This window comes from Miscanthus floridulus, chromosome 3 (assembly GCF_019320115.1).
Source record: "Miscanthus floridulus cultivar M001 chromosome 3, ASM1932011v1, whole genome shotgun sequence".
NCBI classification, from domain to species: Eukaryota; Viridiplantae; Streptophyta; class Magnoliopsida; order Poales; family Poaceae; genus Miscanthus; species Miscanthus floridulus.
This window is the reverse complement of record NC_089582.1, coordinates 42,049,068-42,060,141: the sequence shown is the minus strand read 5'-3', so window position 1 is coordinate 42,060,141 and position 11,074 is coordinate 42,049,068. Positions and strand designations below refer to the sequence as shown.

Sequence of the window (11,074 nt, the reverse complement as noted above, 5' to 3'; positions counted from 1 at the left end):
TTGTATTAAATAGCACATGATTTCACAATATCGATATAGGCAAGTATTGAAGGGATCAAGTTAGAGCATCAACAAGTGCTAGCAGCTAATTAAGGAACATACGATCACAGTTTGGCAGCCCCAACGATCCCAGGATTTGCCTGGCCGGTCCTAAAGAGTCAAGATCCCAGGATTTACCGTGTAGTAGTAGTTGTCAGCCTGCTCAAACTCCTCCAGCGGTCAGAACTTTAGTAGCCAGCGATTCTCAAAATCTTCAGTTGCATTTAATTTCCAATCTACTAGGATCTTTTTCCAGAAATATCACAGAAAATAGCATCAATTCGGTTTGAATCAGTGAGATTCCGTGCTAAAGATGCTTCACAGAATTCTAGCTTGGCCAATGGACTACGAAGATTAGAAGAGCCTGATGGTTCAAGTCACTCACCAGTCATCACATTAGGAAAGAGACCATATTTTCTACTAGCCAGGCAAGTCCTAACCAAAAGACAGAAAATGAAATGTCTGTACAAGCTGCTGCTGCCGCTGCCGCACCAACAGAATACGTGTAAGATTCACTGCAAGCTCTGAATCTTTCGTCTCAGGGAATCCATCTGACTCTGCATTCTAAGCTGGCTACTACCAAGAATAATACCTACTACCTCCAGAAATGCAATTTACTTCCAATCTCTACAGTACAGAATGCAATGTCCTCCATAAATACAATGTCCTTCCTATCTCTAACAACGAGCCCCACACCCTGTTCCTCGAATGCTCACCGCTAGTCCAAAACCAAGCTCTTGGCCATGAGGATCTGCTGTGCTCTCATCAGGAGTTAGGACTGAAACCTCGCGGACGGTCCCAACTCTCTTCGATCACTGCTTATCTCGAATTCACTTGAACTTGCCTTAGACTCGTTGTCTGCGTTACTGCTGTGCTCCGACGGTCCTTCACAGGATCAAAACACAACATTCAGACTTATTGCACACAAAAAAAGCAGTATGTTTGTGTCAGGGGGGTTAAAGCAGAAGTACAACCTCCCGTGACGGGACATCTTCTGCCTCAAGCATCCGAACAACCTGCCCCATAGTGGGTCTTTTCTCAGAGTCTGGATCAACACATCGCAGTGCCACTAGAAGAGCACGCTTCAAAGCCCGAGTGGTAGGTTTCAACTCCATGTCAGGATCCACCACCTCCTCAGCTCTTCTCGTGCCAACCATCATTTTGAGCCACTCAACCAGATGCACCTGCAATGGGTCCATGTTGTAGCCGATTAACAATCAGAGCTGACAAGGCATTGTTGCTTCTACAAAATTAAAAAAGTACACTTGCCACAAGGGATACTAAGCATAAATGCAAGATACCCATACTCCTGAAAACTGAAATATATTGTCTCCCATAGTATGTAGAAGCTGCTTTTCTGTGAAACAGGTGGTCTCCTGTATGGGTTGTTTCAGCAAGCATGATATGACAGCAGATGTTCACCTCATTAGCAGGCCGACCATAGTCAACTGGATCCCTCCCAGTTACTGATTCCAGTAGTAGCACCCCGAAACTGTAGACATCACTCCTCTCATTTAACAGACCTGTGTTGGCATATTCAGGGGCGACATACCTGCCAAAAAAAAGGGTGAATGGTTCTTTCCATGTGAAGTGCCACAAAGCTTATAGCTCTAAAAACATGAAAAACAAAGCTCTCAACATCTAAAGTTTCCTACTGTAATAACACATGTTCAAGTTAGTGAAGCAAGATACTACAAAATGAAGGAATGTCAAGCAAACAACATACCCGAAAGTTCCCATAACTCGAGTTGTGATATGGCTCTTTCCTGCACCCAAGAGCTTGGCCAATCCAAAATCAGAAAGCTTGCCATTAAATTCTTCATCAATTAGTATGTTACTAGATTTGATATCACGATGCACAACTTTTGGTTCTATGGCTTCATGTAAATAAGCGAGCCTGTAGTATATCATCAGTTATAAAAATGTCTTACATAACTAAGCATATGCATAAAAGAAGAGGCAAAATATTGAATGGTCCACGTCTTACGCCTTAGCAATTCCAAGAACAATTTTCATCCGGGTTTCCCAAGTAAGAACACCGTGTTGACGCATTGCACCATGAAGCCACTGTTCTAAATTTCCATTATTCACATACTCATACACAAGCATCCTGGAGTAAGAGGATATGATGAGGAGAATACTCAAATAGATTACAAAACCATATACGATGCACGAAACAGCTAGATTTCCACAGTTACATTAACCACCATAAGTGCCGAATGCAGATGGAGAATGCATATAAACGTTAACAGCATCTATGTTTTTTTTTTATTACTCAAACTAAAATCAAGTGTTTTCATTCAAAAATGTCTAACAACCAAGAATTGTTGCCCATTGTTAACAACTAAAACCAAGGAGAGGAGCATGATTCTGCTCTCCTCAATTCACATATACTGAATAAAAAACACTGTTAAAGACTAAAATGTATCTTAAGCACCAAAATGAGAATTTTCTTGTAAAGAAATAGTAACCAGGGTATCACAACTTTATAGTTCTAAAAATCATGTAAACATGTGATAGCAGGTAGTAGTGCAGCAGTACATATGATTAACTGGGTGGCCTGGGTCTTGTGGATTTGACACTGCCTGGACAACGACTCCTATCACCCACATACGGTGGAGATTAGTTCATAGAAGTCCATGCCTCTCACTGGCAGCAATGACCAGCAAGGCCTCACTAGTCACTAGAAGCCTTTGAACCATGCTACAAACACCAAAACTGCCAGTGATGCGACATCATCAGTGCTGGATACATCGATAAAGCAGATAACAAGTGTCCTATTAAATGGCTGGCTTGAGTTCATAGTGCCTACAACAGCGCTACAGACAAAATGATGCTGGTTACCATCTTTTCATCTGAAATGACAGATTAAAAGTTATATATGGCATCAACCCAACTCTCCTGTAAAGTTTCTGTTTTGCTTATCTACCAGTTTAGTTTCCTTCATGGAAGTTCTCCTGGACTTTCTCTGAGATTCATCAATTGTTGTGTCCACACTCCACAGGGCACATGAAAAGCATATGGCCACAATTTAAGACCCAATCTAAAATTCCATTTCAAATTATTTAGATTCCACAAAAGCACCAATATGCAATTATGCATGGCTGGATGTCTTTTGCAAGGTGTAATTAGAGCTTATCTTCCACACGAAGCCCTGTTGTACTTAAGAGCCCTGTGTTACGATTAATGACTGGACATGGATGGAGTGGAGGAAGAAAGTGCAGGAGACCTTGATGGGCATTGAGAATTTAACAGGGAGGTATGAAAGAGTGAAACAGGGTAATTAAGCTGTGCCAAAATAGTAATCTGAGCCAGCACAGCCGTATGTTGGCAAAATGATTCGCCAATAGTGCTATAGAGGCAATATTCCCCAATGATTATGATCTAATGGATAATGTATCATGAGCTGAAATTGGAATAGCTCAATGAATGTACTAGGGCAGATGCATTCTCAAAGTCAGATGAACTGTTAGATTTTTCTTTCAGGGTTTAAAGTTCAAGATTTTATCATGAAACTAGAATAAGATCATATATGTATAAATAGTCATCTTATTCAGGCACATATGTATGGCAGCTAAGCTGAGACAAAATCTCTCCATCAGTCAGTGCAATTGATCAGAAATTAGCTTCACCTGTGTATTCCCTCAACGCAATATCCAAGAAGGCGGACAAGATTCTTATGCCTGACATGTCCAATTGCCTCAACTTCAACCCTGAACTCCTTTTCTGCTTGACCCCTACAATGATATATCAAACATTATCAGTATGCTGAGACCATCAAAGAGGTTAGAACAACATTTCAAGTCCAAATTGGAAGGTGTACCTTTAGGTTAAAAAAAACAAAAAACAAAAACTCCAGAGGTTCTTACATGTTATTAAGGAGCTTCTTTATTGCAACATCAGTACCATTTATGAGGCGGCCATGGTAAACAACTCCATACCCGCCTTCCCCAATGACATTCTCCTTAGAAAACCGATTCGTCGCATGCTCCAAATCCCTCAAAGTAAACGAATGGCCCCAACCCAGGTGCGAGAACTCTGGGAGACCAACCAGCGGCGACGCGGAGACGGTCGCATACTGAGCATACTGCCTCCTAGCATTGCCCGAGCTACCTTCGTCGCCAGAGTACGAGCTTCCCAGCCCTTTCGCACTGGTACGCTGCGGAGCTGCACTGGCTCAGGTTATCAGCGTCGCTCGACTTGCTCCTAACCAGGTGCGCCAGCATCTTCCCCGAATCATTCTCGTAGTGCTTCTCCTGCACCTGCACGGCCAGCGCGTGATGGCATTCCTGCGCACGGAGGTTGGGGACAACGGCGTGCTGCTCCCGCACCTCGTCCACCGCAATCTCCTTGGAGACGTCCGGGATTTGGGACACAGGGATCTTATCGCAGCAGGGCTTGTTGTTGCCCGGCTTCTTGTTCCTCCGGTGTACGGACCAGAGGCACATGAAACCCAGGACGAACAGGATTAGCGCCCAGATACAGATGCCAATCACAACCCATAGCCGCAGGCCGAACGGCGGCGTCCTATAAGATAACTCTGTCCCTCAGGATTTCGCCCGCGGACATCTTCGTTATTCCTCAGCAACCTACAGAGACAAGCAGCAGCAGTAATGCGATGTGAGCTTAGCACTCCGCCGGAGAAGACAATGGATACAAGCGGACCCGGGATAGCATTAGCACCCCTATGAATTTCGCGGAGAAAATGGAAGCCAGTAGGTATTAGCTGCCATTGGGTCAGATCCGAATCCGAGTAGCTCGCATTTCGGTTTGGAGTGCGAGTGCTCCTTTTCCCACGGCAGGAAGGGAAGCGGAGGGAATGAGCGGGCGTACCTGGCAGGATGCCCGTCAGGTGGTCGCCGGCGAAGCGGCCGACGAAGACCTGGCGAAGGGCGGCGCGCTCGCGGCTCGCCCAGTCGCCGCCGCCGCACCCCGCCCCCCAGTAGAGAGGAAGAGAGAGCGAGAGTGAACGGGAGAAAGCGCGGACTCACAAAAATCCTCAGCCGTTGCGGCACAAGTGGGAGTGGCAGTGGCAACGTATTGGACCATCGAGGCCACCCACATCTAGATCGACGGCTACAGATTACAAGACCCCGTCAAACTTCAGTTATTGAGGTTTCCGTTTTCTCTTCACGCTTCCTACGATCCAGGAGATTGGAAACGAGGTGCCTCTCGATCCATCAAGTCAAGCTTCATTAATCAAGCATTTTTTTTAACTTTTGACGGTTCAAGCGATTGAAAATGATATGCTTTACTAGTTGATGCAGTGTGAATAGGTGTAAATGGGCATCTAGACTTGGAGAAAGATTAGAAGGCAAGTCGACTGAGACGCTGTTAGGAACGGGTGATACAAAATCGTTGGACAGTAATAGTCGGGTCATAGATGACAGAGACACGGTTTAGTATGGAGAGACAACAATGCAGACTTTATCAGAGATAATGAGAAGTAAACAAGAAGATTTGATCTAATTCTTTGGCACAAAATAAAAGGAAAATGATCCAATTAATCAGGCTCAAATGAAAAAAAAACGCATAAGATCACTAAAAAGAGTCCTTAAAAATACTAGCTCACACCATTTCTGGTAGAGTAGCTTTATAAGCAGAAGTGCCACTAGAGAATAGGGTTGGCGTTGTACTTTGTAAATTCTCAAGGGGCATCATACACACCATCTCGAGTAACCTTTAGCTCTTCAAGTACTAATGGTACTACCCTATGTGTGCTTCTTTCGATTCATCCACTTCAAGCTATTAGGTTTTTAACTTTTTCTTTGTTATGTTAGTGTCGGCGGGAAAATTAAAGATGGCGACCAAAGGCAAGCCAATTGCAAAGGGAGGAAGACAATGCTAGAATTCATTGGGGAAGGGGAGATGAGGCAACACTAGTTTTTGAAGGCAAGCAAACATACATGTATTGTAGTGAAAATTAACATACAAAGAAATAGAACAAAACAATTGTAGAAGGTTGGTTTTACGTGGCTGAAATACTTAACATAAACACCTCCTTTGTTGAGGGTTTTCATTTAATGCACTTGTGAGTGGATGCTAGCAATGGTATCTTTCCTTAATTTGTCGCGAACTATATTGCGGAGGAATTGAGGCTTCTACGATGAAACATGTAGTGTTCTATGAGTGATTACGTGTCCATGGAATCATATTTAATTAATAATCAACCATGATAAAATATTTTTTTTCCATAAACTGTTATGAGATATGGAGAAGTTGAGTATCAAGGCAGTCCTAAGTTAAATCATGTGAGCCACTCAAATGAGAAAAGAAAACTAAGTGTGTTAACTGAAGTGTAGCGACTCGCGGCGTTAAGATGTGCACTACAAATTTTGTACTAAGTTATATGTTAGGGGTGTGCTTGAAAGGTCTTGAGAAATTAAAACTAGATTGTACTATGAATTTGTGAAAACTGAGAATGTTGACGACGTGGTAAGCTATTGGATGGAAAGGATCTAGCATTGCGACTTGCATTCATTCGATTCGATCGACCGTTCATAAGGTTGTAGTCTCCCGGGTGGACGCAGCTAAAAACCTGGTGTGAAGCAAAGTGGGCCCGGCGAGGAAAAGGCGTGCGCACCATAGAGGCCCACAGCTCGCTTCCTAACACAAGCGACGAGGGGCACGGCCTCGAGGCAGCAGCATGCTGGGCCCACGAGGGGCACGGCGTGAGCATGCTAGGCTCGCTGTCGCGCACAGGTGCACTCGTGCTGATCGCAGTGTGCAGTGCAGCGCCAGCTTCATGGCCGTGGCCCGCCAGGTTTCACGGCAGGGCCCACCTACCGTGACGTGAGCTATTCTGCTCTAGTACATGGGTACGCGGGCCCACTTCCACATGAACAGAGAGGATGACACCCAGGTCCCAGGTACAACCAGCTGGAAAATGGTGTGGCCTCCGCCTCTGCTTCCGTTTTATCTGTCACCAGCAGGGACGGACCTACAGGGTATTCCTGGTATGCCGCGGCATACCCTGCAGTCCAGCCGCTACTACGTATATGTATACATATAAAAAAGGAACATACATGATACATGTTCAATCGATGCCTTACAGCCGCTACTACGTATATGTATTCATTCCTGTTGGCTGTTGTGCGAGTTGAGTCGCGGACTCAACGTCCGCCCGTGCGGCGTCTGCCAAGGCTGAGCGCATGAGCCGCCGACGGGCAACTGACTGGATGGCGAGGCGGCGGCCTGACACACTGAGCGGCTGAGGCTGAAGCACGTGACGCGTGAGTGTGGCCGTGGTGTGAGGGCTGGCCGGCCGAGGCGCCACATGCGAGGCTGTCGTTTGCTGCAGGGTTTAAGATTTAATCTTCTTATTGTTCTATAAGTAACTTGTGCACTTAATTGTTTATCAGCAATTTGTTTGTGTATCAGGGAGACTAGCGAGATCACTAGATTAGGGATCGGTTCGTCCAATATTAGTACAATAGTATTAGATATTTATATCTTGCGAGGATATTTTCTGTAATAGTTTTAGTAAAAACAAAGTTAATAAATAAGATGAGTGATAGTCTTTTGGATGATTATCTAGTCTCATTATATTTTTTTAAAAGTAGATGGAGATAAGATAGTCGAGACATTCGGGCCATATAGAAACTGCTACTAAAAAACTTAGACATTCTAGCTTAATTGTTGAATTTAAGACTTATTTTCACATTATTTAGTGCCTTTATATCGAATTCCGTTGTAAATTTCCATAATTGTTTATCAAATGGTTTTACTAGATTATATAAGAAAAATTTTCTGTGGCATACCCTGTGATAAAATGCTAGGTCCGCCACTGGTCACCAGTGATTTATTACTGAAGCAAACTTGATGATCCGAATTTGTTTAGGCATTTCAAAAATATGTATGATTACTGAAGTATCTTTAGCCACAAATCATGTGCGTATGCATGGTTTTTTTATTAAGTATCTAAAAATTGTTAGCACGATAAGAATTGCTATAGCCTATAGTAAAAACCCTGGTGCCAAGTAAACCAAAAACAGAGAGAAGAACCTGCTTCAGTATTTTGCAAGGAGCTCATAAAGATTTATGTGTGTAATAACGTATTATTTGATCGTACAAAGTGACATTTCGGAACATTTTATTGATTTTCATTGGATTCGGTTCCCAATCACAATACATACAAATGCACTCGTCTCCCCTTTGAATGTGTCCGTACACTATGTCTGGTCAGCTCTAGCAGGTCCCTACTCAAGCACACAAATCGTCCCTCCGGGCTCCGGCACCTATTCTTGGGGCTCTAGGCCAAGCCCCCAAAGGCGTCGTTTCTTCCCTGCACGCTCGCCTTCTCCCCGCTTGCACCGCCGTTTCCCCCGCGCGCGACTCCCCCTGCCCATGCGCGACTTCACAGCAGCGACTCTATGTGAACATTTAAAAAATACCGAGACTAAACCCCAAATTCAAAACGGATGAAATGTCATTTCTCTACTAGTGTCACATGTGATCAAGCCGGCCGCACGAAGGGAGCGCAGCTACTCGCGCGCCTCGGCTACGCCAACCCACCACGCTGCGGGCCAAGATCTGTGGCAGAACCTCCTAAGTTATAGGGCCCATATGCACCTGTCACTGTCCGACGACCATTGACATCTATGCATATGTTTTCATGAACTTAAAAAGACTGTCGGGTGTCCTCGGGGAACCCCGAATCATCCACGATTTCCGAGCAGGATCACGTTACAGAGTCATTGCAGTATTACAATATTTATTCAAATATCAAAACCAGAGTAAAAACAACGGAAGTCTTACGATAACATAGTTTACAAACCAGTTGTTTCAAACCTTACAAACTAAGTTCGATAATTATTATAAACCATAGTAGTAGTGGAGTGACATCATTAACATATACGTAACACACAAAATAAACATCCTGCCCAAGGATCACACATTTACTTCTCATCGTCAGAACGAACGATAGTCATGCAGCACGATCCAAAACAGATCTGCTCATGAGGCTCACCTGCAACAAGGGTCAATGAACCCTGAGTACAAAAGTACTCAACAAGACTTAAACGAAATATTAACTGATAGCATAGGAATGCAGGCTCAGGGATTCAAGGTATGGTTTTAGCAATAATCAAAGTTATTTTGCGTAAAAGCTCTTTGATAAAATTCTTTATTTCAACTCTTTAAACTTCATAAAATCATATACAAAGATGACACGATCCGTAATGAGATCATGAACTTCATATCCAACAACTTCATCAACCATTCTCAAGTTCCAGTTATTAATACTACGATGATGAACAGTGAGTTGAGTCTCCATAACCGAGGAGCAACGACGATTCGAACCGATTAAACCCAGCTGGGGATTCCAGACCACACGACATATGCAGGTCCCCGACCTACATATACCAACCTACCCTCGGATCCTCTAAAATAAGAACGGGTCCGCGCCACCCGAGAATACAGTACTCCACCATTCCAGCCCATGGCCACGTGGGTACACGCTATTCCCGCCATCTCTCCACTCCCAGTGCGTGAGTAGCTATTCTCGTAATAGAATTGCCAAGTTCAGGCTTACCGGAGTATGTGGTTAGTACTATAAATTCTCACCTCATGCAATTCAATAACGGATGTGCCTTAATCGACATAGGCGGAAAGAACCCACTCACAAGGCCTCCATGTCTTGTGGCTCACACACACCAAGTCCGCCCGGTCTAGATTTATTACTCCACATTTCCATATCACATGCTATCATAATTAACCAATGTTCCATTTAAAACTTACAGGTGGCAGGTAGTCACCCGACTTTCATCGTTCTACGCATAGCTAAGCAAAACTAGGCATATACGAGTTTAAAATTGGTAATATGGTAAATATGGAATAACAAGGGTGGTAATGCACCAATTAGGCTTTTACTTAACTCCTAATCACTAAATGCAGTAACGGAAAGCAAAAGTCAAATTAATTTGTAAAGCACAAGGTAGGGTTGTATGCATCTGGGGCTTGCCTTCGTTGACGAAAAAGTTCGATTCCTGCGACGTTACACAAGTATTCGATCCGACCTCAACAGACGGATTAACTTCCTCAATCACTTGATTAACTACCACGTGTTCACCTTCGTTCGCTACATGTAATAACAATGCCATGTTTAACATGATGCGAAATACGAAACATGATGCTCGATGATGGATACAAAATTAAGAATTTGAATACAACTTTCCTTCGTGGTACAGTTGCAAGTCAAACAACTAAATCTTTTTCATAACACATACATCAATTGCCAAGGATTATCATCATCAACTAATGACCTAAGGTCATCACTCAATCCAAAATTTCAAACAAAACCTAAATCATTAAAGGTTACTATTCGCTTTTATGAATTAATTATTTAATTCAAAATTATGAAATAAATCAACTTATTCTAATTGAGCTCAAAATTTTAGTACATGTTCATTACATGATAAGTAAGTGGCAAAACAAATTTCATAATTTTTGGACAATTAAATAAGCCTAGAAAAATCATGGAAATCCATTTATTAATAAATTGAGCAATTTTTATCACATTCAAAAATTACTGAAAAACATTATTTCATATTTTTCTTAAATACTATACATCACAGAGAAGTCACACAAAAATTTTCATAATTTTTGGAGCTTCAAATAAATCTACACAAAAATAACAAGAACAGACACTATTCATTCAAATCTGAAAATAGAAAAATCCATTTGAACGCTGAGTCACTGACAACCGGGTCCTACTTGTCATCTTCTACCTCGCGCTTTGACCATGGCGACACGCGCGCTGACCGGCGAAAACTCGCCGACAGTGAGCTCAACGGCGACGACCAAGGTACTGAAATGATCCCTACACCCCTACGCGTCGATTGGTGGCACAATCGAGCCTTGACACTAACTGGACCAAGCACCACGACGGCCATGGCGGACACAACGGCACGGCCATGCTACGCCGGCGACACCAGTGCGGTAGTGATTAAACAAAGGACACAGGAAGCATCAGGAGCTCACCCCGAACGCGTTGGAGCCAAAGACCGAGCCGGAGGAGCAACAGCAAGGGGGTTCG

The 11,074-nt window shown here is 43.5% G+C and overlaps 1 pseudogene; it reads right to left on the bottom strand.

The window, feature by feature from the left end:
• Positions 1-393: 393 nt before the first annotated feature.
• Positions 394-4,608, bottom strand: LOC136545546 (probable receptor-like protein kinase At2g42960; annotated as a pseudogene).
• Positions 4,609-11,074: the final 6,466 nt, after the last annotated feature.